Here is a 24,344-nt window from a genome sequence, read left to right as displayed (position 1 = left end):
CTTTTCTATTTTGATGTCATTTTCTTCCCTGTCTTTCATCATTCCTGTCAAAATGTTGATGACTTCAATAGTGGCCCAGATGTATTGTAAGGTAAGATTAATTAGCTGCTAACTTGCTTCCTTTCATATTGGAAAACAATCTATTTACTAAAAATGCTTTAAAAAAGCATCATCAGTTTGGAAGTGAGGCTCTGTGAATTGAAAATCACTGAAGAGGTTCCTGTCTGCCAGGCTAAGCATCACCAGACTTCTGCAAGTCAAAAAGTCTGCAATGCTCTCTATGTCCCTGAAAAGTCCGAAAGCCAAGCCATTTTCAAAAACAAAACAAAACAAAAACCCATAAGCCAACCCTTTCACTTTACTAAACCAGTTTTACTGTTAAGTAAGATACTTTTCAAAGTATAATTGTGTCCAAGAAATGTTTTCATATTTTGTTACAGGAGTCTCTGGCTGTTCCCTTCAATAATGTAGACTCACTGTGTAACTTTCATTATCAAGTACTGTACAAATTATTCTTGATTTTTAAATTCTCAGAATGTAAAATGTAAAAACCTTAGTTAACAGACCATACAGCATATATATCACCATGAATGTACACACTCATATAATATTATTACTTGGCCAAATTTGACAAAACAAAATACCACACTGTGTCTTTAGCCACATGAATACATTTTCTCACTAGGTTCGAAAACTTCTGTGCATTCTCATCATGATATCTTCTGGCGTGTCCTTACTTCCTCTATGTTAAGTCTCGCTTTGACTCCAGTGCCTCTGTAACAGTGAAGCCACATTTGATGACACTGGGAGAACTTCAGTTTAACCTTGTGAAACTCAATTTAGCCCATCACACATTATATGTATAGATATATGATTGATGAGAAAAATAAATGATCAATGGATGATAGACAGATTGATAGATGATATATAAGTAGATCACACAGTTTGCTGGAACTCATAAATTAACAGATTATATCCCATATAATGGTATAACTGTGGCCTGAGTCAGTAATTGATAAATATCAAGAATTAACAATTCTTTCTCTCTCTGTCTGTCACTCTCAAATAAATAAATAAAAATAATAAACAATTTTTTTTTCTGACTCCAGAGCTTGGGCCTATTGAGTCCAACAAGTATTTATTGAATGCCTGTTATATGCTAAATATTCCAGGGACTTGGGACACATCAGAGAATAGAACAAGGAACCCTGCCCTCGTGGGGCTCGCAGTCTACCATTTACTGCCACTTCACCTGCGCACTGCTTGTGACCTTGGGCAAGTCGCAATCTGTCTGCACTTGTCAGATACCCAAAGGGGGAACAAGCAGGCCGGGCTCAGCATGGACATGGAGCCTGGTATACTGAGATGCTGAACAGGGCACACGTGCGCAGCCACCACCCCAACAGTAGAGAGGGCTGCAAGTTGATTTTTAATAAGTACAAGAGGAATAGGGGAGAGGGCTGAGCCGCACGGGCTGGTGGGCTACACAAACTGCTGCTGCTGCTGCTGCTGTCTGGTGGCGCGTTGTTGGCGAGGTCCTCGGCCTTCTCTGTAGCTGCTAGTGCCGTCTCCTCCGCTTTCTCCTTGGCCTCTTTGACTGTCTCAACAAGTGTTTTAGAAGGGGTCTCACCTTGCAGCTTGGCCAAGATGTATTCAAAACCCTTCATTGTCTTGGTCACATTGCTTTTGAATCGGGCAAGACCAAATTCCTGGACAGCTCTGGAGACCCCAAATAAGCTAGAGGAGACCCAGGCTTCCCGGCGGATTTCGGTCCAGCTGTTGTTGTCATAATTCCCACAGTAAACACATCGTTCCTCCACCACCATCAGCCGGGCATGGTTGATGCTCCAGGTGAAGGTGGTCATGGTCTGATTCTGCGGGTCCACGATAGAGTCCTCCAGGATGTACCCCGAGTGGGCAACCCTGGCAGGAAACAGTCGCTCTGCCCAGCGGGGCGTCCTGTTGGTCCTGGTCAGGAGTCTCCGGGACACACGCTTCTGGTCAGGGGTCACCTCCCGGTGCACTGTCTTCAGTCAAGACGTGTTTGCTGTAGGGATTCGGGTTCCGCCACCGGAGGCAGCGAACACTTGGTCCAGGAAATGCTTCACCACCGTGTGGGCCGGGCGGACGGGCTCAGCACCCGCAGCAGCAGGCCAGGGGTGCGGAGCCGGGGAGGGGCTGGCAGCTCAGTCACTGCGCGCCCAGGTCGCCACAGCCGCCATGAGGGGACAGCACCCAAAATATTTTTTTAAAGGGCTGGAGAGATGGCTTAGCGGTTAAGCCACTTCTCCAGCAAAAGGAAGTTCTTTTTTTTTTTTTTAAATTTTATTTTTTTCCAAGTATTTTTTAAATTTTCTAGGAGATATTGAAGAACTCATCCCAGGCCCCTTAAACATCCCTTCCTACAATCATGAATTTGATCTGCAAGTTAATTTATGACTTCATGATCGCCATCTTGTCCATAACTGCTACTACACTACAGATCATAAGCCTTCCTAGTGAGTCACATTTGTCATCACTTCATAAAATCCATAATATACACCAGTTATTAAATATTTGTCAAACAAATACTTAAATAAGTATATATTAAGAAGACAGAAAGACCATCAAAGAAACAAATAAAGGTTCACAGAGAACAAGTCGTGTAGAAATGTTTCCCCCCTTTCTCAACACTCTGTCACTAATGGAATTTGCAGGGTGGGTTCAATAAATTCCAAGATGTGATAACTATCTATACTTATTTTTAAGATTTACAAGCACAGAGTTGTGGTTCAAATGCCTACTTGCATGCAAAATTTTGTATAATATTTTCTGAAAAGAGAAAGATTGACTGTCAATCTTATGAGAGTCACACTGACAATAAGTCAGTTACTGCACAATATGTATCTTTTGAAAGTTTCTCTCCATCAAGGTGTAGAAGAATGGTTCTAAAAGGTTCTAACACTGAGAAAAAGACACAGAAAGCAATGATTTCAAGAGAATCAGATAGTTGTTATAGCTTTAGGCATGTAGTTGGATTATAAGGTTGAAAGAATGAAGATGAAATTTAGTTATAATTATCAGCTTATACAAACAAAGCACAGAATATGAATAAAGTTCTACTTTTATTTGTTTCAACCTGAGCACAGGAGCCAGGCGTGGTGGCACATGCCTTTAATCCCAACACTTTGAGGCAGAGGTAGGAGGATCACCATAAATTTGAGGCCACCCTGAGACTGCATAGTTAATTCCAGGTCAGCTTGGGCCAGAGTAAAACCCTACTTAATAAAAAATAAAAATAAAAAAACCTGAACATAAGGAAATAATATACATAGCTATGCATTATAGTCCATTCTCTACATAGATCTAATATACTATAGAAAATATTAATATTACTTTATGCTTTTAAGTATGTTCACATATAAGTATTTTCATAGATGTTTTATATAATATATAATTTAATTCACCTTATACTTCTAAAACATAGGTTTAAAAATTTCTCCTTTAAAACTGAGAATACTGTGATTTTAAAAATCTAACTGGTAATATGTTGAAGGAAGGACTTTGAATTCAGACTTTGTTTCCTAAATTCATGATTTGATACGCTTCATCATTTTGATACAATATAATTTATAATCAAAATGTCCAACAAAATTTTCTAGTAAATAGCTACGTAATTGAAGGCAGATTTCCATTGATAAAGCACTTTTACCTTTTCTCAGTTCACATTTGGCATGCTATAATTTGAAGAATCATGGTTATAAGTTATTTTACAATATATGTGAAATATTAGCACATTTAGGAACAGTTTCTCTGTTTTCAGTCATGCTTTCTAATGACAGCTGAGTGGGGGTTGGTTGACACTTTGTTCTTTCCAGAAATAAAAGACAGACTAAAATATTTCATTCTGCTATCTTGCTATCCAGCTTCCTTTTATTTTAGCTAATGCAGTCAACCAGCTATTCATTCAGAGAGACTTACAATCTTACATAGGACAACACTTCGTTTTGAAGAGTAAATTTATTCAAGTCAAGAAGAGTGAGTTAAATTGGTTTTAATATTCATATAATTATATATAATTTCAGTGAATATTTCATGCTACATTATATATGTTATCATCCATCTTACTCAATTTTCCTCTTTTTTCTTCTCTTTGCTGTGCATGTGTGTAGTATGTGTGGTGTGGTATTTGTATCTATAGTGCATGCATATGTTTGTGCAGAGGCACACAACAATTTATCTGATGATTCTGAGATCTAAGAGTAAAGAAACTCATAACTGCTTAACACATACATTCTAAATATTTTCTGTGGCTGAGAAATGAAACATTGTCTAGGGTCACAGTTATTTTATGTATGGAACAGAACGTTTTGTGTAATTTATTTATATATGTCTATTATTGTCTGTGATTTGTATTACATATTTATTTTTTCTTTTTTATTCATTTATTTTTATTGTTAGATATTTTTATTGACAACTTCCATGACTGTAAAAGATATCCTATGGTAATTCCCTCCTTCCCCATATCTTTCTGCTTTGAAACTCCACTCTCCTTCATATCCCCTCTGCCTCTCAGTCTTTCTTTTACTTTTATGTCATCATCTTTTCCTCCTATTGTGATGGTCTTGTGTAGGTAGTGTCAGGCACTGTGAAGTCATGGATATCCAGGCCATTTTGTGTCTGGAAGATCACATTGTAAGGAGTCCTGCCCTTCCTCTGGCTCTTAATTCTTTTCACCACCTCTTCCACAATGGACCCTGAACCTTGGCAGGTGTGATAGAGATATTTCAGTGCCAAGGACTCCTCTTGCACTACTTTTCAGCACCATGGTGCCTTGTGAGTCATTCCAAGGTCACTGCTATCTGAAAAGGGAAGGTTCTCTAACCAAAAGTGAGAGTAGCATTAAAATATGGGTATTAACATGAATAGAAATGTTTACTGGGAAGTTTGGTGAGCATAGTGTATACATTTAGGCAGATAGCAGCAGACATTACACCCCTAGGGCACATGACTAGCCCTATTGTAGGTTTTCAGTATCAGGGGTGTATTCCCTCCATGAAGCAGGCCTCCAGAAAATTAGAGGGTGGTTGGTTTCACCCATAACAGATGGGCCACTATTGCCTCCTTTGGCTCACTTGGCCTGGCTGGCCAAATATAAGACTTGCAGTGTCCACTGTTGAGTATCGTCACTGGTGATTTCTCTCTCATCCATTGAATTGCATGCAGTGTGGCTTTTTCTAGATTTCTGTTAGCTGGTCTACATGGAAGAAATTTTCAGCTCAGTTCCAGTAGGATTTCTCAGTGACCTTTCAGCCCAAGTATGTGGAGTCTTCAGCAATAAGGTCTTACCATCTATTCCTGGTGAGAAACCAAGGGTCTCAGCAATGGCATATAATGTTTTGGAGGCATCAGTGACCACCCTGGACAACAACTCACTGGAAGGTATCTCATCATTGACACTGAAAATTTTCTAGTAACAATCTATGGCTCCTGAGTGTTCTATTGTCCGAAAGAGTAGGTTTCCATATGACTTATTTATATACTCATAGATTTTGATTAGCTCTCCCTTCACCTTTCTTTCATTCAATCTCTTCCCCTGATGTCACTTATGCCTTTTCACCCCCATTAATCTGTTCATGTATTGTATATTTAGTTGATGTAATTTGCTGGGTAAAATTTAGGCCAAATACCTTCCTTGCCTTAAAGAAGTTTACAATAGACATTTATGAAGACATAATGAAATTTATATTGTTAATTTAAAACACCTATACATGTATTGATATTAAGCCTTTAAAGTTGCCACATAAGGACACAAAAACAGAATTCTGATGCATTTTATGATGGCTATCATATCATATCTCTAGTCTTTGAGGCATATATAAGTTATACTACCTCTTAATAGCAAAATTATATAACTGAAAATGTTAGCCAGCCGTGGTGGCACACTCCTTTAATCCCAGCACTAGAAGGCAGAGGAAGGAGGATCACTGTGAATTCGAGGCCACCCTGAGACTCCATAGTGAATTCCACATCAGCCTGGGCTAGAGTGAGCCCCTACCTTGAAAAAATAAACAAAAGAAAAAGAAAATGCTATTTCATTGAAGCAAGTTTTCTTCTTGCTCAAAAGTTATTATTACATGTATCACTAGCACTAGAGCCTCTCTGATTTCCATTTAGGAAGTTCCAGAAGAATATAAGTATGGCTTTCCAAAGCCTATCACCAGTACCACTGTGCTATGCTCATGAAGCTCTGGTCACTTGGAGTGAGGGCAGGGTGTGTTTGTTTACAGTGGGCGGTGATGAATACCTTGCTATGGCTGATTACACTCTGACTACTAGAAAATGGAACTGTTACACACAACAGCATCTGCTCTGCTGGAAAACTGCAAAGCCCAGATTGCCTATTGCAAATTCCAGAGACTATTTGCCAGCAATAGACTTCATTTTGCCAATGGGTAATTTGCAGTTTGCTGTGTCATCAGAATCCAAACATGTCACATCACTTTGTCACAGCCAATCCGATGGTAAAGTGCTGCTGAAGCAGCTGTCAAGAAAGCACAAAAACCACAGAGTCATACTATGGAACAGCAGTGAACAAGGAACATACATTCACAGAAACAGAGATGAGCAAGCTCCTGACACTGTCTAAGATAGAGACATGTACTCAGTATCAGATGGATATGACAGATGGGGAAAACAAAGACCCTTGGAAGAGTGAGGAAGGGTTCTTAGAGAATTATTAAGTACAAGATTCAGAATATTAAAGTTTATGTTCTGAAACACTATATGTATGCTGAATGGAAAACACAAAGCACACTTGGGATTATTTTAGAAACTAACAGCAGAAAGTATGCATGCTGTGTCTAAGATTTTTAAATGTTCATCATAACACAAAATTCAGCTCCTTCAATAAGTTTGATGATAAGAATAGTGCTGTTATGTAAAATATACCTGTAATTCTTATGTTTTTCTGACCTAAAAAATTCAAAAGGGATACATAAAATGTATTGAAATTTGTACATTTCTATGTTTTAAATTTTGTTTTATACTTTTCTTCTGTTTTACTTAATGATTACAAATACCAGCCACCATTATTTTCAACTTCTGTAGTATTTGAATCACAATAAATAAAAAATGAAATTTTACAAGAATTCAGTACTGCTTCTATATGCTTGTAATTCTCTATCCCAGAATGAAGTTAACATCCACAATGAGCTGCTGATCAGAGAAACCCACACGGTCTCCTAAAACAATATACAAAGAAAGAAATCAGTGACGTCCCATTTTCAATTGCAACAACAACAAAAGACTAAATAACATAGAATAACACTAACCAAGGATATGAAAGACCTATATAATGAAAACATAAAATAATACAAGGTAGAAATTGAGGAGGACTTAAAAAGACAGAAAGTTCTCCCATAACCCTGGATAGGTAGAATTAATATTGTGGACATGGCAATTCTACCAAAAGAAATATACAGATTTAACACAACACCAGTAAAAATATCAGCATCATTATTCGCAGAGATTGAAAAATGATCTCAAAATTCATATGGAATGGCAGAAGGCTTTGGAGATCCAAACATACAGGAGAAAAGCAAAACAAAACAAACAAACAAACAAAAGAAAACACACTTCTGGCAGCAGATTACCCAATCTAAAGCTGCATTACAAAGTCATACTTACCAAAACAGCATGATACTGAAATAAAAACAGAAACAGATTAATGGAACAGAATTGAAGACCCAGAACTTAGGTCAAGTAACTACAGCTGCTTAATCTTTGACAAAGGTGCCAATGATGTAGAATGAAGAAAATACAGCATCTTCAACAAATGGTGTTGGACAAATTGAATGACCATATGTAGAAAAATGAAATTAGACCCATTCATTTCATGATACACAAAGATCAATAGTACATAACACAAGAAAGCACCAAACCCATAAAATACCTCATCATGGAAGGCTCAACTCATAACAGTTAAGACCTGAAATCAACTCAGGTGCCCATCACAATGAAATTTGTAGAAAAAATGATTGAAGTTGAAACAGATTATTCTAAGTGAACCCACACACTACAGAAAGACAACAGTTGCATGGTCTCACTCATCTGTGGTTCCTAACCTGGTTCAGCTCGAGTTGCTGATATACCAGAATGGCATCTCGAGGCTTGGACAGTAGGGATGGTAGGGCTGGAGGTGGAGGAACACAGAACTGAACCCAAATTGAACTGGTGCCATAGAATGTTATATCCTGGAGGTCAGACTAAAAGGCGGAACCCTCAAGAGGACCTTCAGGGTAGCACCTCAATTAAAGGGCTCCGGAGAGGGTGAGATGAAGTCTAGCCTTAAATTTCTCCTGTTTCTTTCTTTTCTGTCTTTGGCTTTTTTCTTTTTTCTTGGTGCTGGCTTGTAATTCTCTATCCCAGAATGCAGTTAACATCCACAATGAGTTGCTGATCAGAGAGACCTACAAGGTCTCCCAAAACAAACAAGACTGACTTCTTTCAGACACTTGACTACCCACCATAGGTTAATGGTAAGACCCTACTGCTGGAGACACCATATGCTGTTGGCACAGACCATGGAATCCAGAAGAAAGCCAGTCCCCAGACAATTAGCCCATCTAGTGCAACAAGGTGCTATATGAGCTGGGGGGGGAGTGTCCAACATCTGTTTGAGCAGCAGTTCAAAGTCTAAGCTACTCAGAAACAAACAACCTGAAATGATGTTCACACAAGTGCAATAGTGGCACACAGCAATGTTGGGTAACCAACTGCTCTTGGATTGGTTAACAGATTTACTCAGTGGAAAGGAAACTATATCTGGAACTGTGAAACAAGTCATAATCATATCCAGGTAACAATTTTGATTTCCACTGTCAAACTCCCACTATTCTTGGGTTATAGGAGGGTCTACACCCTTTTAATTCTCTTTAAATTAATAACGGTTATCCCATTTAACTTGTGCTGACTTCACTTTCTGTTGGAGAATCTGCTTCTCTTTTACAGCTGGGAGCAGGACCTGAAGAGATAAACAACCCAGTGCACTTCAACCCAGCCCCAGCTGAAACCACAGAGGAATTGGCAAAATGACTAGGAGTGCTGTTTTCTCTGTGAATCTGATATCAGCACAAGGGTGAAGAATATAGACACTGAGGACACTTAACACCTACCAAACCAGAATCAGAGGCTCCTAAGAGCACATCACCAAAGTAGACTTAAAATGTACCCAACATGGCTCAGGAAATTTTGCAGTAGAGGGGGCAGAAAGATTGTTAGAGCAACAAGTTGGGAGGTTTTACAGAGAGATGCCGGAGATGGCAAGCATGACACTTCAGGATCATGAGGAATCAAGTGCTGAAATGCTACATGACAAGCTCCTCTGTACCATGGACAGATATTTATCTACAAGACTAACTTTGTTCCCTCCAGGGCCCTTGTCTCATCTCTTTCAGGTGGTGATTCTCAAGAGGATGTGACAAAGTTATAATCCTCCTATCACTGCCCAGAAATCTTGCTGTGTATATCCCTGCTTGAATTACCAGTATGGAGACACAGGAGATGACTGGGGCTATGTGGCCTACAAGCACAAACCAAGAAGCACTAGTGACTGTCAGGAAGCCCAGCTGTCTCTTCCTTGGAGTCCAATGTGGTCCCTCTATAGAAACATCTTTGGCTCTCTACACTACAGATATCTATGATTTTCTGTATAAAGTTTGTCTTTTTTGTCTTTTGCTTGATGCACCAATCTCTAAGTTTACTTTTCCAGCAAAAATGGATGTTAGTGAAGTGTTGGTCAATGTATCTGAAAGAAGCTCTGGAATAGAATTGGGAAAACAAGAAAATGGGTCAGAAATAATTGTTTTCCTTAAAGGCCTTAAAGAAAGTCAGGGATGGAGTACAGTACACTGAGGAGGAAACAATGAACCTCCTGGAACAATGTAAACATTGTTCTATGACTAATTTTTCTGAATGGTGGCAATTATAGCAAACTATGACTCTTTACCAAGAATTCTTACAGGAAAAATAACTGAGGTCATAAAGAGTTCAATCGGGGGTGGGGACCAAAGTCTAAGTATTGGAGGGACATGGAAAGGGAAATTCAAAAGAAATGGTTGGGGGATAAATGGGTTCATTAGATCAATGGTGGGAACCCCCATTTTGTGGTTGTTCTGTCTCTCACCTTTAATATAGTAATTGAAAGTAGGAGCTCATGAAACCGCAAGTGCTTGACTATATATACATGGGGAAAGTGCGAAAATAGTTAATCATTATAGGGGCCTGATGAGTGTACTTGAGGTAAATAATTATGAGATTGTTTGATGTAGAAAAATAGCAAAAAGTTTCTATGAATTCTGTGGAGCTATACCTTTCTTGTACTTTGCTCTTACATGGCATGATCAGAAATAAAAGACTGATGTTACGAGTTGTGGCAGCAGAGAGAGAGAGAGAAAGAGAGAGAGAAACTCAGCAGCCTTCAGCATTAGCCTGTCTGCTTGCACCAGAACTTGACTTTGAGTCGTTATTGTGCCTCTGCCTTTCGCACCTCTCTTTGGGGACCCTCCTTCAAGCCAGGGCTGGAACCCGACCCAGAGACATTTCCTCTTCCCCATAACTGACTACTGACCCCCACAATGCATGACCCACAATCCCCATCGAGTTGGCCTACATCCCCAATGAGGAAGGCCTCTTCAGAAAAGGGGCAGGGAGGAGGGAAAGGATGGTACCAACATGTGTGGTTCACATACTAAATATGTCTCTATCTAATTTATAAAATGAAGAAAATAAAACAGCTACAATTCAAACAATCTCTGAAGATATGAAGCAGCACAAATGCAAATTTTACAATAGTTTTTGATAATTTCATTGTCATTTCAAACTTATGCCTTTTAAGACCCAACAATCACTCCTATGTAAATTATTAGTAGAAGTTTGTGTCAGAATCCCAGAAGACACATATTGAAACATCTACAGGAAAAGTATGTCTAATAATCACAATGGAAACAACTCAAATGCTTATCTATATTAAAATAAGCCAATGACGTTAACCCAATGGGCTAAGCTACAGTAATGAAGCCAGCATTCATTTTAGATGTTCACAAAATATTGAATAGAATGCTAAATGCATAAAAATGCATACTTTTATAAAATGTGCAGGTAAAAAATCGTTTTCATTACTGTATAATTTAACTGTTAATGCACACATACACACAACTTTACAGTGACCAGCAGGACACAGGCTACTTCCACTTGCATCTGTTGATACTAGCATCTTGTTGGACATCAGAGTTCTTTCCTCCAGGTCAACAGCTAGGGTATGCAGTTGGAGAAAGCTCATCTCTTAGTAACCATCCTGAACCAGCAATAGCACACATTATTACCTCTTAAACTCCATTGTTAAGACTTAGTCCCATGGCCTCATGTAGATGGAAATTGAACAAATTATAAGCTCTGCTTTGGCAGTGACTCCCACAGATGAATTCACAATGTTGAATGTGACTGTGAATCTTTGGTGAACAAGTGCCTTATATTTCATCCGAACTAATGAAAGTCCACAGCAGAACAGCAAAAACAAGATTCTCTCAATCTCTTTTTTTCTACTTCAGTTTCCAGCTTTTAAGCCATATTAATATTAATATATAAATTAATATATAATATATAATATATATAATATATAATATATAATATATAATATATAATATATAAATATATATAATATATAATATATAAATTAATATTAATATATAAATATTAATATTAATATTAATAATAATTAATAATGCATCTTAAGCCTCAAGAACACTCTTAACTGAGGTGGGTTTGTCTTCTCTTGGAAAGCATTTTTTTTTTAATTTCTCCTCTTATTACAATTTCTCATCTTATTACAATTTTAATGTTCAGGTTAATTGTTTTATTTCATTTCTGAAAAAATTAAAGGACAATTTTATTAGTATTTGAGAGAAAAGCCATGCAGAAAGCAGTTTTAAACCTCAGCAGCTGCTGAAAAGTGGGAGATTAATAACAGGAAGAGAGAAAGTTATGTCTTCAGAATTAGAGTCCAGCAAGAAGGCAGGTTCACCAAGGAAGGTCTGAGAGCAGCTGTATGGGGGAGGGAAGTTAAAAGAGAAACAATGAGAAAATCCACAGCAGTTGGGAAAGCCTGACTAGGGTTTGGGCCAGGATCCAAGAACTAGGTTAATGAGGAAAAATGAGAAAGTTGTACATTTTTCATTAGAACTCACAAAAATGGTCTCCACCAGTGAGGTTCAGTCAGCAACTGCATGACAGAAGGTGCTTCTGCACTTCTTGGTTATACTTTCCTATTTGGTGTTTAAAACATAGAAGTGGGCAAAAATTACCTAAATTTTAATTGCTTAGGAGCTATTTGTAGGGACCTAGCAGTAGCCTCATGACTCCTTTAATTTCTCTAGACTAACTTTGCTCTGTCCTGTGAGGGATTTGGATTCCCTGAAAATAGCAATGATAGCCAACCTTGAGGTCCTTATATCTGCAGGCAAAAGTATGGGGACTCTGGGCCAGCAATAACAACTCCTTTTGACTTAGACTTGCATCCATTTTCCTCTGCTATTATTTTTATCAGATAAATGATTTACTTTCACATCAAGATCAATATGTAGTATCCAAGTATAAAATAGTTATGATCTATTTGTACATGTGTGCAGAAGGTAGAATTTGTGTTTATACTCATGTTGTTCAATATCACCATGATTTTTTTTTTATTTTTTATTTACTTACTAGAGGGAGAGAAAAGGAAAGGATGAGGGGAAGGGCACAAAAGGGCCTCTAGCCACTCCAAACAAATTCTAGATGCATGTACCACCATGTTCATCTGGGTTATGTGGGTTCTGAGGAATCGAACCTGGGACCTTAGGAGTCACAGACAAGCAACTTAGCTGCAAAGCCATCTCTCCAGCCCATGATGAAAGTTTTAAAAGAAAATCAAAATGACTATCCAGTAGTTACTACCTGTTTGTTTCTCTGAGATATCCAGACCCAATTCACTATTTTAGAAATGTAGACATTGGAATATATTTTTCAGGAAGAAATAAGCATCTTCTATTGATCAATGCATCTATCTTTCTGCAGATTTCTGTAATACACCTTAATGGTAGATGATAAGGTTCAATTTTATTCTTTCACATAATTGTTTACTATGTTATTCCAGTGTAAAATAAGCTGAAGTAAGTCAAAAGAAATTTACAGAAAATAAAAGGCAAAATCTACCTTGTTGTGATTCAGATATGAAGAATAGCCATAAAAAATAAAGAGAAAGAAAGTTGGGGAAAATGAACATCTTCATTATTTGATTCATTGATTCTTCTAGTCCACAATCACAATATGCATCTTCATTTATTTTCTTCATTTTCTCTCATTAGCATTTGGTAATTTTCAAAACATATTCAGTGTACATTGTTTTTAAGTGTATATTTTTATTTTAAAAAATATTTTATTATTTATTTGCAAGGTCACAGAGAGAGAATATGGGCATACCATAGTCTATTGCCACTGTAACTGGTCTCCAAAAGCATGTATTACTTTGTGTATTTGGTTTTACATGAGTACTGGGGAATCAAACCCAGGCTATTGGGTTTTGCAAGAAGGCACCTTCAACCACTAAGCAATCTCTCCAGCCCCTGTTTTTCATTTTCTTCAGAGTAATTATAAATGTATCATAAGAGTAATTTTTGTTTTCATATATATTTTTCATATATGCATTATTAGCTTTTAGGTATAAAATTGTCTTTTGCCTTTTCCTCCTGTGTGCATTGAACCTGTTATAGTCAATCATGCGTTTTAGGAGTTTTAATGTTTATCAGAAAGTTTTCTGGGCAATACCCACAGTATTTTTTTTTTTTTTTTTTTTACTTTTCATCCTGTATGATTTTATTGTCTTTTTATACTGACTAGAACTAGCACTATTTTGAGTGCTCTGGCAAGAGTTGAACACTATATGTTGTCCCCAAACTTAGGGTAATGCAATCTTATAGCACTGAGAGAGATGATACTTATAGAATACTGCAAATAAACCAAGTTGAGGTCATTACCCTCTAATTTGAACAGATGGATTATTTCATGTTATTTCTGTTGCAGTTTGTAACTTACACTTAAATATATGACTTGTGTATATAAATTTATGATATATGGTTAATATTATCTATCTTTTTACTTTTTCTCTATATTTGATATGAACACAACAGCAGATTTATAAATTATATTGAAATGAATTCCTTCTTCTAAAGACAATAAATAAGTTTAATTTAATCTTTAAATGTCTAATAAAATTTTTCAAACAATCACCTTACCCTACATATTTATTTTTCAGGAGCATTTTTGAAATATATTTATTCATGTTATGAATTTCATATTTGTTGAGTTATAATTTATTTTTCTGAGGAAATAATTTCTACAGATATATTTTAAAGGTTTTGAGTGTGAAGTTATTGATAATGTCTTCCTTGCTATGCTTGTAATAGCTGTATCTGTATTGTCAATTTTGTAAGATTTCTAATACTAATTATTTGTCATCTACTTTGATATTTCTAGATTTTTGTTGATGTCAATTTTTTCAAAGCATCAACTTTTTCTATCACTGTTTTATGCTTATCATCTTATTATTTTCTATTTGATTTATTATGCTCTTGTCATTATTTCTATTCACTTCTTAACATGTACTTAGTTGCTGTTATGTTTCTAGTTTCTAATTTCTTAATATTGGAACCATTCTTTGGTTTCAGATAGTTCATATTTTCCATGTAATCTTTCAGTGCCATGTATTTCCCTCTCAAAAATACATTCGCTGAATCGCACATATTCTTTCTTTTTTTTAAAAAAAGTTACACCAGGATTGACTTGTTAGAATGAAATAACTTACATGGTGGCATACATTCCTAATTTATACATTGTTACACTAGGTATATTCATATTTTAAGTTTTCATCAATTTTTTTTTAATAAGTAGGAATTTTGTGTGGACACATCATGTGCTGACACCATCATTTCCCTTTTTCCTCCCCCCATTCTGCTGAGGGTCCTCCTCAGTGGGATTTCTGGTATTCACCATGGAGTTGTGGGTTGTGAGTGCAGCTGTCAGACATGGGAGTGGGGCAATGCCTCTGGACCTTCCCTCCCATCCTATGACTCTTACAACATTTCCTCCCCCTCTTCTGCAAAATTCCCTAAGCTCTGATGGATGTCTTAAATATTCTAATGTGTTTTTTTTAATTTCAATTTATTTCCACACATATTTATGCTTGAAAAATTTTCTTTCATTGTTATATAGAGATAAATATGTTAATGAATTTTTAACCATTCTTCGGTACATGAAAGTATGTTATTAAACTTTTACACTTCAAATTTATGTTATTTTTCCTTTTGTATTGGTTTCTAGACTTATTGTGGTTAGATAATATACTTTATGATTTAAATCATTTTAATTTTTGTTGAAAGCTATTTTATGTACTGGTTTTAGTGGCAGAGAGTGTGGAGACCAGAGACAGAATTCTACATTTCTACAAGTTGCAACCTGAGTTCTTTTCAGAGACCGCCACTCAAGTGGCTATATAATTCTTGACTATACCTCAGAAAAGAATTGCAAGAAAAGTCAGAGTTGGAGTTTATTATGAAGAGATCTGAGGTCTAGGTCAGCAGGTAATAGTACTTAATAAGCAACATGAGGACCTGAATTTGATCAACAGCAGTCACATAAACCCCAGCCCTGAAGGAGAAGATAGAAGGAAGGATCAACGGGCCTTATTGCTTATCAATCTTAACTGAAAAAAACAAAAAAAAGGCTATCTCCAGGTTCAGTGAGAGACCCTGTCTCAATGAAATAATGTGAATGTAGAAGATAAATAAGATACCTGATATCCTATAAACATGCTCATGGGAAACACACATCTGCATACTCATGTGCATAAACCATACACACACACACACACACCAAAAGAAGAAAATATTTGGTCATGGATATTAAGAGAAAGAGAGGGGCTGGAGAGATGGCTCCGAAGTTAAGGTGCATGCCTGTAAAGCCTAACAACCTGGTTTTGATTTCCCAGTTCCCACATAAAGCCAGATGTACAAAATGGTGCATGCATCTGGAGTTCATTTGCCATGGATCTGATGTGCCCATTATCTCTCTCCATCTATCTTCTCTGTATCTCTCTCTGAGTGCTAATTAAAAAAAAAATTTAATGGAAAGAGATGTGCTAAGAAAAAGGATACTATACACTGTAGTGTGGGCTCTCCAAGAGAGACACATGCTTAGTTGTTTTTACAAGTCATATGCTATGCATAATTGTGGTTCCTTCTGAAGTTATAACTCAAATTCAAAGGGTTGTTAAAGAATGTTTTAGCTCTTTTTTAGTAAATTAAATCGTACAGTGCTTCCTGATGTACACTGGGTAGGATTTCAGCTGGTAAGGTAAAATAGTAAGGCACTAGAGTTGCACAAGGAGTTAAAGTCCATTTTTACTATAAATAAAGTTTAGTGAAACTGCAACTCTAACAGATTTCAAGAAAACTGTAGACTTATAACTGGAAAAGGAATAATGCTATACCTGAATGTAATATATAGGCTTAGGGCTTAATCATGGTTTATTTTTATTCTAACATTTGTATATTAACTATCTCCATATAAAAGGAATATGGGCTCTATGTAGTCAACCTTCCCAGCAATGTTTTTTTAAGGGTGCCAGCATTCTTGACTGTGTGGTCTCCTGGGAGACCAAGGTGACATGCCAGGCTTTACTGATTGAACTTGGTGCCGACTTTGGCATCTGCTGTGTCAGGTAACACAGTTCTTATCATTTAAATTGATGACTATCTGTAAATGATTTTTTTAACCTCTGGTTTCATAATATTTTCCTCTTCATTTCAAAGGATAAATTGTGATTTGCCTTTGAATTTATGCTGTTTGGGGTTTCCTTGGTGTTTTAGATTTGTAGAAATCCATCTTGTAGTCTCCTTCTCTTTCTCCTTTACTAACTGATGATATACCAACATCTTGTCATTTCTTCACTTCTCAGATCCTGAAACTTTTGCCAGATCAGGTTCTTTTTGCATTTTAGATGTTTTGGAATATATGAATGTTATCAATTTCCTAGATTCCTTCCTTTTTCATCACCACTCTACTAGAGTTGGATGGAGGCCACCCATTGAGCTCTTAATTTATCTCTTTTCTTTTTTTTCAAAACTATAATTTCTATTTAGTCATATGTTAAAATATCTATTTCTTTGCATTTTTGATCTATTACAAAAACAGTTGTAGTATTAGAAAAAATTTTATTGCCACTGATTTAAAACCCTGTCTGTTTTTAAACTTCTGATTCATCTCATTATTGGCATCTGCTGAGAGGTTTTTCTCATTTAAGTTGTGGTGTGCTTGGACTGTGATCTAGTGCTACATCTTCTTTGTTGTTCCTGTTGTTGCTCTGCTATGGACAATTTGTTGAATTAGGACCTATGGCTTTTATTTATGCCTCTTAATGTGAAAGCTGTCCTTATTTAGATTCATCATGCAGGCCTTAGCCTGCATTTTTATTCTGATTTGGGCAGCGTGTTATGCATTTCTTTAGAACTAGAATCCCAAGCCAGCTCAGTTTCTTACTGCTCTGTACAACACATACAGCTGTGCTGCAGGAGCAATAGGGAGAAAGAGGTGTCCAACATGTTGACTGGATGGGAAGCTTGGTCATCTTTGCACTTTAAATCAAATCCATTATTAGAAACAATGATCAATGTAAATCTAATTAAACAACAAAAGTTCTTAGGCTCATAAGGGACATTTTAAAATAGACCATTAGAATTTGAATATAAATATATGTGTTACATTATCAAATCTAAATACATTACCATAGCCAAGCATGTGACTTTGCCTAGGAAGATATAAAGACACACTTATTCATGCCAGATAGAGGGCCGTTGCTGAACAAAAAAGGTTTTCATCCAAGTTCGGCTTGTTTGGGCAATTAGGTTTTTCTTTGGGGATTGGAGGAGGATTATTGACAGAAGCATGGTCCACTCCGAGACAGGGGAGCCACCATGACTTCACTAATGGCACTCAAAGGCAGCTGAGCCAGCGGGTTTCCCCACGGGTAGTGACTGGTATCTGTACCACACAAGAAGCCCCATGCTAGTTGGTTATTTATTTCTTATATATATTCCATGAGGGAAGGGGTCTTGTGAGGGGAGTCCTTTGTGATAGTCTCATGAGACTGGTGAGTCTATGGCCCCCACCCTCCATCAGAAATGTTAATAGATGGGCTGGAGAGATGGCTTAGCGGTTAAGCGCTTGCCTGTGAAGCCTAAGGACCCCGGTTCAAGGCTCGGTTCCCCAGGTCCCACGTTAGCCAGATGCACAAGGGGGCGCACGCGTCTGGAGTTCGTTTGCAGCGGCTGGAAGCCCTGGCGTGCCCATTCTCTCTCTCCCTTTATCTGTCTTTCTCTCTATGTCTGTCACTCTCAAATAAATAAATTAATAAAAAAATAAATAAAATATTAAAAAAAAAAAAAGAAATGTTAATAGAACTGATCTTGTGAAGATCATGTATGGGTTATCTCAGCCACTCTGCATCAAGTTGGCAATGGTCATGTCCATCCTGGAGGAAATAACTATCTATATATTCGTGGAGAAAAAATTAACACTAACAATTTTCAGTATTTATGTCTGGATATAGACATTAATATACAGTTTTTTTTTGTATTTTTCTGTTTTTCTAAAGCTTTCAAATTTTCAACAATGATTATATGCCCATCTTTAGGTGATTATCTGAAAACTAGTAGAAAACAGGGTAATAGAACAAAGTTCATTTGTAGAGGAGTGTTGGAGTGTATATTAGAAATGCTTGCCAGTGATTTTTATCGATGTTACCCTGCAAAAAGAAGGATCCAGAAAAAAAGAGTTTGTAAGAGATTTTCTTCCATACAGTGTGTGATAACTTGAAGCAAGCTGAACCAGGTGAAAATACATCTCTTGGACATCACTTGACCCCAAACAGAAAGTAAAGTTCGAATTATCCCATACAGCTACTGGAATCGATTTTGCTAGAATCTTATTTTTCCACTTAAGTAGGTATTGTCAGCTTTCTATCATCACTTAGTAATACAGAGAAATGGTTGTTTGGATTTATGGTCCTGAAATCTGATTCTTGATCTGTTCTGAATCCATGAAACTAAACCCTTGCATTTCATTCCTTGCCAGTGTGAAAGGTCTTTTGAACTATTTGGGTATCTGTCATTTGTCTAACAGATCTTATTTATTGAGGCTCTTTTGAACATTATTGGGTTCTTTTGAACTCAGGTTATCTATAGGTATTCCAAGGAAGTTTAGATGTTATAATCTTTTGTTGTCAAGTAGCAGGATACAAGGAACATAGAAAACAATGCAATGCAGCAGTTCTCTCGTGTACAGGCAGGAAGGATGGCTCAGAAGTTTCAGGTATTTGCCTTTGAAGTCAAAGAACCCAGGTTTGACTCTCTATGACCCATATAATCCAGATGCTCAAGGTAGCACATGCATCTGGAGTTCATTTACAGCAGGTCTTGGCGTGCTCATTTTCTGTCTCTCTCTCTCTCTCTCTCTCTCTCTCTCTTTCTCTGTATCTGCCTTTTTCTCTCTCTCTGAAATAAAGTTAATTAATTTTTTTAAAAAGGAACCCCTCAGAAATTCTCTAATGTAAAAAAAAAAAGGTGTGTGTATCTGGTCTGTACTATCCTGGTGCACATTAGGGGAAATTCTAGTTGACTAGTGTTTTATAAACTTGAGATGATTAATTCAAGCATGCAGCCTGAATTAATGGAGTTGTAATTGTTTTTATGTGTTATTGTGTATAGGAGATTATTAGTCTGTGTATGTTGTGGCTGACTTGATGGCACATGCAAATCTGCTGGCTGCAGCAGCAGTCATGTTAGAGATGTTTCTAGAATATACAACATTTTTTCTGAGTATCATTTTTTCTTTTATCCATTTATTTGAAAGAGAGAGAGAGAGAAAGGCAGAGAGAGAGAGAGAGAGAGAGAGAGAGAGAGGGAGAGAGAGAGAGGAATTGAGAGAGAATGGGTGTGCCAGGCCCTTTAGCCACTGCAAATGAACTCCAGACACACATGTTGCCTTGTGTATCTGGCTTACACAAGTACTGGGAATTGAACCTGGATCCTTAGTTTGGCAGGCAAGGACCTTAACCACTAAGCCATCTCTCCAGCCCCATTTTCTTTTTCGCTTCATATTTGTATGTGAAAAATGTATTTTAAAATCCAACATATTTTTAATCTAAATTATGACTCTCAAACCCCTTACAATCCTTGAAAAATGACGGTAGCATACACATCAGAAAAGGGAACTCAAGGAAAGAAAGCACCAAAGGAAAGACTGTGTCTAAGAAACAGGTGTTTAAGATAAGGCTGGAGATGAGGAGTCACCCATCTTTCTGCCCAACACGGTTAACCCTTTAGAGTTCTGGTCTAACCTAAAGCTATTGAGATCTGTTAGGGTACCAAGGTAGGCAACTTTTTAGAGAAACTAGCTTGACTGGAACTGAGTGTGAATTAGGAATGTACCTCCATTGAAAATCTTTGACCCTGAAAAAGTACATTTGATAAAAAAAAAAAAAAAAGTTAAAAGCTCAGCACTATAGGCAGGGCAAACTGGATAGATGGTGGAATCAGCAAATGGATTCCTTCCCATTCCTGACCCCCATCACCACAACACAGGTTTCTTGTTACAGAGAGAATGGCAGCCATTTCCCTGTTCCCCAAGTCATCTTGTCTAGGAAAAGGCAAGAGCTCATCTGTCTTGTTCTGCCTTTCTAGTTTCCCTGCAAGGAAAGGGCCAGAACACACACCTGAGAAAACCGAGCACCTCAAAGACTATGCTCCTGCACTGCTCTCCCGTCAGAAGTGACCTTTCACGCAGGTGGGGAGGGAGCTGATTGTCCACAGCACTTCCTGAGTCTTGAGTCGGCCTCAAGGAATAGGGCACAGAATGAGCTTAGACTGTGCACAGGACAGCCAGAGCATCTCCGCCATTTTTATCTTCCCCCTTCTCATGTCCCAGCATTCCCTGTTCAAGTGGGCACTCTGCAGGAACCCGTGAGGAAGAATAGAGAGGCATCACACATACCCATTGCAGAGACGTCTCCATGCAGCGCAAGCAGTACACTGAATGACATCATGTCGCTACTCCATGAGGGTCCTAGTTCATCCCTTCAAGCTTGGGATGAATTACTAGAAGAGGGTGAGTGTATGGCAGTCACCTAAGACAAAGCTATCTTCATTCTGGAGCTGTGGTTCTCATCTGCGTGGTTTTGTCCCTAGAAGACATTTGGCAATTTCTGGACAGAGTTTTGGTTGCCATCTCTAGAGTGTCATCCAGAACTGCTGACACTCATTTCCAATACAGATACTTCTCCATGACCAAGAATTACGTAGCCCCAGTGTCAAGTGTTTTGGTTAGAAAGCCTTGTTCCATACCCTCTCCCTGCTTGTTTGTATGGAGATCTGAGGAGTCCTACACTTATTTATCTCACCCCACCCCATTCTTAATAGTCAGGAAGTCTATCTTGATGCAGCGCTACTTTTGCTACCTCCTTTTTGTTGTTGTTGTTGTTTTTAATCCATATCCTCTTCCAACTGTTCACCAAAAAGGAAGATGACAGAGCATGGTCAAGTTTAGACCTAGCTGTTAACTCATTCCAGGGGAACAATCAGGTTCCTAAGAGGATGGGCGTAGTAGTTTGATCCAGGTGTCCCCCAGCATAAACTTAGGTGTTCTGAATGCTAGGTTCCCAGCTGATGGAAATTTAGGAATTAATGCCTACTGGAGGAAGGGTATTCTTGGGGGCTGGCTTATAGGTGTTATAGCTGGTTTCCCCATGCCCGTGCTTGGTGCACTCTTCTGTTACTATTGTCCACCTTATATTGGCCCAGGGGTGATGTCCAGCCTCTGCTCATGCCATCGTTTTCCCGTGTCATCATGGAGCTTCCCCCTCGAGCCTATAAGCCAAAATAATCCTTTTTTCCAGAAGTTGCTCTTGGTTGGGTGATTTCTACCAACAATGTGGACCTGACTGCAACAGTAAAGTGGTACCGAGGAATGGTGCCATTTGCTGCTACACACCTGACTGTGTGGCTTTGGACTTTTGGATATGACTTTCAAGAGGAATATGAAAGGATTTGAAATGCCTTGCAGTGATATATGTACAGCTGGATGGACTATTCTGGTCACAGTTAAAACACCTGAATGCAGTAAGAACTATGGACTGTGAGGTTTGGCTTAGGAGGGCGAGAAAGAGCTTTATTTGGACAGGGCTAACAGTGTGTGTGAGAAGCTTGTTGTTATGCCTGTGTCCTGAGAAGCAGTGCAGGGTTGCATTACATAGAAATGAACTGGTGTGAGCAGAGGGATATGGCACAGAAAGAATGAAATCATTAGGCCTAAACTGCTGCCCATTCACCTGCGAATTGTTTGAGAGATTGCAGCCTTTCAGATTGGGCTAGCTGACCTGCACTGGGGCAACATGAAGAATGTAGACTCTTTTGAAGTGACCTGAGAGCTCAAGGAGTGTCCTGTTCTTCAAAGCCTGTTTTATTCCCCCCCACACACTGGATTAACAAATTGGCACCCTACCTGGTATTGTGGAGAATAAGAAATGCAAGAGAGGGTCACTGAGTTTGCAACACAGTCTTGTGTTGTGGAAATGGCCATGGGCAGTGTGAAGCAGGTTTGCTGGTTGCCTGCATGGAGACCCCATGGGGCCATGAGGATGAACCGTGGATTGCAGTAGAGAACCAGTGGAGATGTGGGGACCATGAGATGGTTGCTAAGGAGATCTGCCAACCCTGATGAAGTTTTCCAGAACTGTGAGTAGCCTAGCTCTGGGGGCAGAATTGGAATGCCAGAGATGTGTTGCTAGTTAGAATTATCGGACTTGGAGATTTGTCACTGGCTAGAGTTGTTAGACTTGGTGCTACAGAGTTTGGTGTTTGCCCTGTTTAAATCATGTATTGCTTGAATATTTCTTTGTTATGCCCAGTGCCATCTTTTGCAATGTGTATGTTTATTCTGTGCCATTGTGGGGTTTGGGGGGATTTTTTGGTGTCATGGCTCAGTTAAAAGATCTTGGACTACGGGGATGTTTGAACATCACTGGAATTTATAAAAACTATGGGGACTTTTAAAGCTGGATTGAATACATTGTATTTTATATCATGTATGGATATAAGTTTATGGGGGCCAGGGGAGGAATGTGGTTGTTTGATTCAGTTGTCCCCCATAAACTTAGGTGTTCTGAATGCCAGGCTTCCAGATGATGGAGATTTGGGACTTAATGCCTCCTGGAGGGAGTGTATTGTTGGGGGCTGGCTTGTGGGTACTATAGCCAGTTTCCCCTTGCCAGTGTTTGGCACACTCTCCTGTTGCTATTGTCTACCTTATGTTAGCCAGGAGGTGATGTTCACCCTATGCTCATGTCATCGTTTTCCCCTGCCATCATGGAGCATCCCTTCAAGCCTGTAAGCCAAAATAAACCTCTTTTCCTCCACAAGCTGCTCTTGGTTGGGTGCTTTCTACCAGCATTGTGAACCTGACTGCAACAATGGGGTAAGGAAAAAGGTAGCAATAAGACGGGGCCAGTAAAAGAACTCATCTTAAATCAAACCTTTAATTAAAAAACAAGAAAGAATAAAAAGAATGTTGCTGAGAAGCTCATAATGCTACCAAAACAGAGTCAGAGGCCTGACTAGGAAAAGACCCTGGTACAGGCAGTGAGATATAAGGAGCTGTGAACTTACAGTTTGAAGTCTAGAGGGAAATAGGCAGTGATCACCTTCCCAGCCCCTTGACATCTATCTACATTAGTTCATTCCAGGAGGAAAACGAGGGCAGGGAGGTAGGACTTTTCTTAGCAAATCCAGCTTCAGCTTGGTAATCTCGCCTTCCTGCCCCATTGAAGAACTGACCTTTAAAATATTGACAACGGGTGGCACCCTGACCATCATTCAGGAGCAGAGAACACATCCTAGTGCCAGAGAACTCCCAGCTCAGATCTAAGGGTGTGCAGAGATTCGGCCAAGCTCCTGTGGCACCAGTAGTTACTTGGTCAGTCCTGCTGCCCTGAACCCATCTCCAGAAGGGGCAGAGGCCAGAAGGAGAAAGGGAGAGCAGCCCCCATGCCTTTCGAGGCACTTGTTAGGCAGACAGGAGAGGGGTCCTTGGGTCAGTGGTTGTAGGAGGGATGTGGGGCAGCATTCCTTCCGGGCTGCACATGGAGTAAGGCCTCCAAGATTGCAGAACCATTTCCTTGGAAGCTATAAGCCCCTTGAATTGGCCTGTCTCTGTTCTGTTGGATT

At 38.6% G+C, this 24,344-nt stretch overlaps 1 pseudogene; it reads right to left on the bottom strand.

Annotated features, from left to right (window-relative positions):
• Positions 1–1,289: 1,289 nt before the first annotated feature.
• On the bottom strand, positions 1,290–21,169 carry LOC101598798 (annotated as a pseudogene).
• Between the last annotated feature and the right edge of the window lie 3,175 nt (positions 21,170–24,344).

This window comes from Jaculus jaculus, chromosome 2, assembly GCF_020740685.1.
Source record: "Jaculus jaculus isolate mJacJac1 chromosome 2, mJacJac1.mat.Y.cur, whole genome shotgun sequence".
NCBI lineage: Eukaryota > Metazoa > Chordata > Mammalia > Rodentia > Dipodidae > Jaculus > Jaculus jaculus.
The sequence above is the reverse complement of the archived record's forward strand: the minus strand, read 5'-3'. Positions and strand labels throughout refer to the sequence as shown.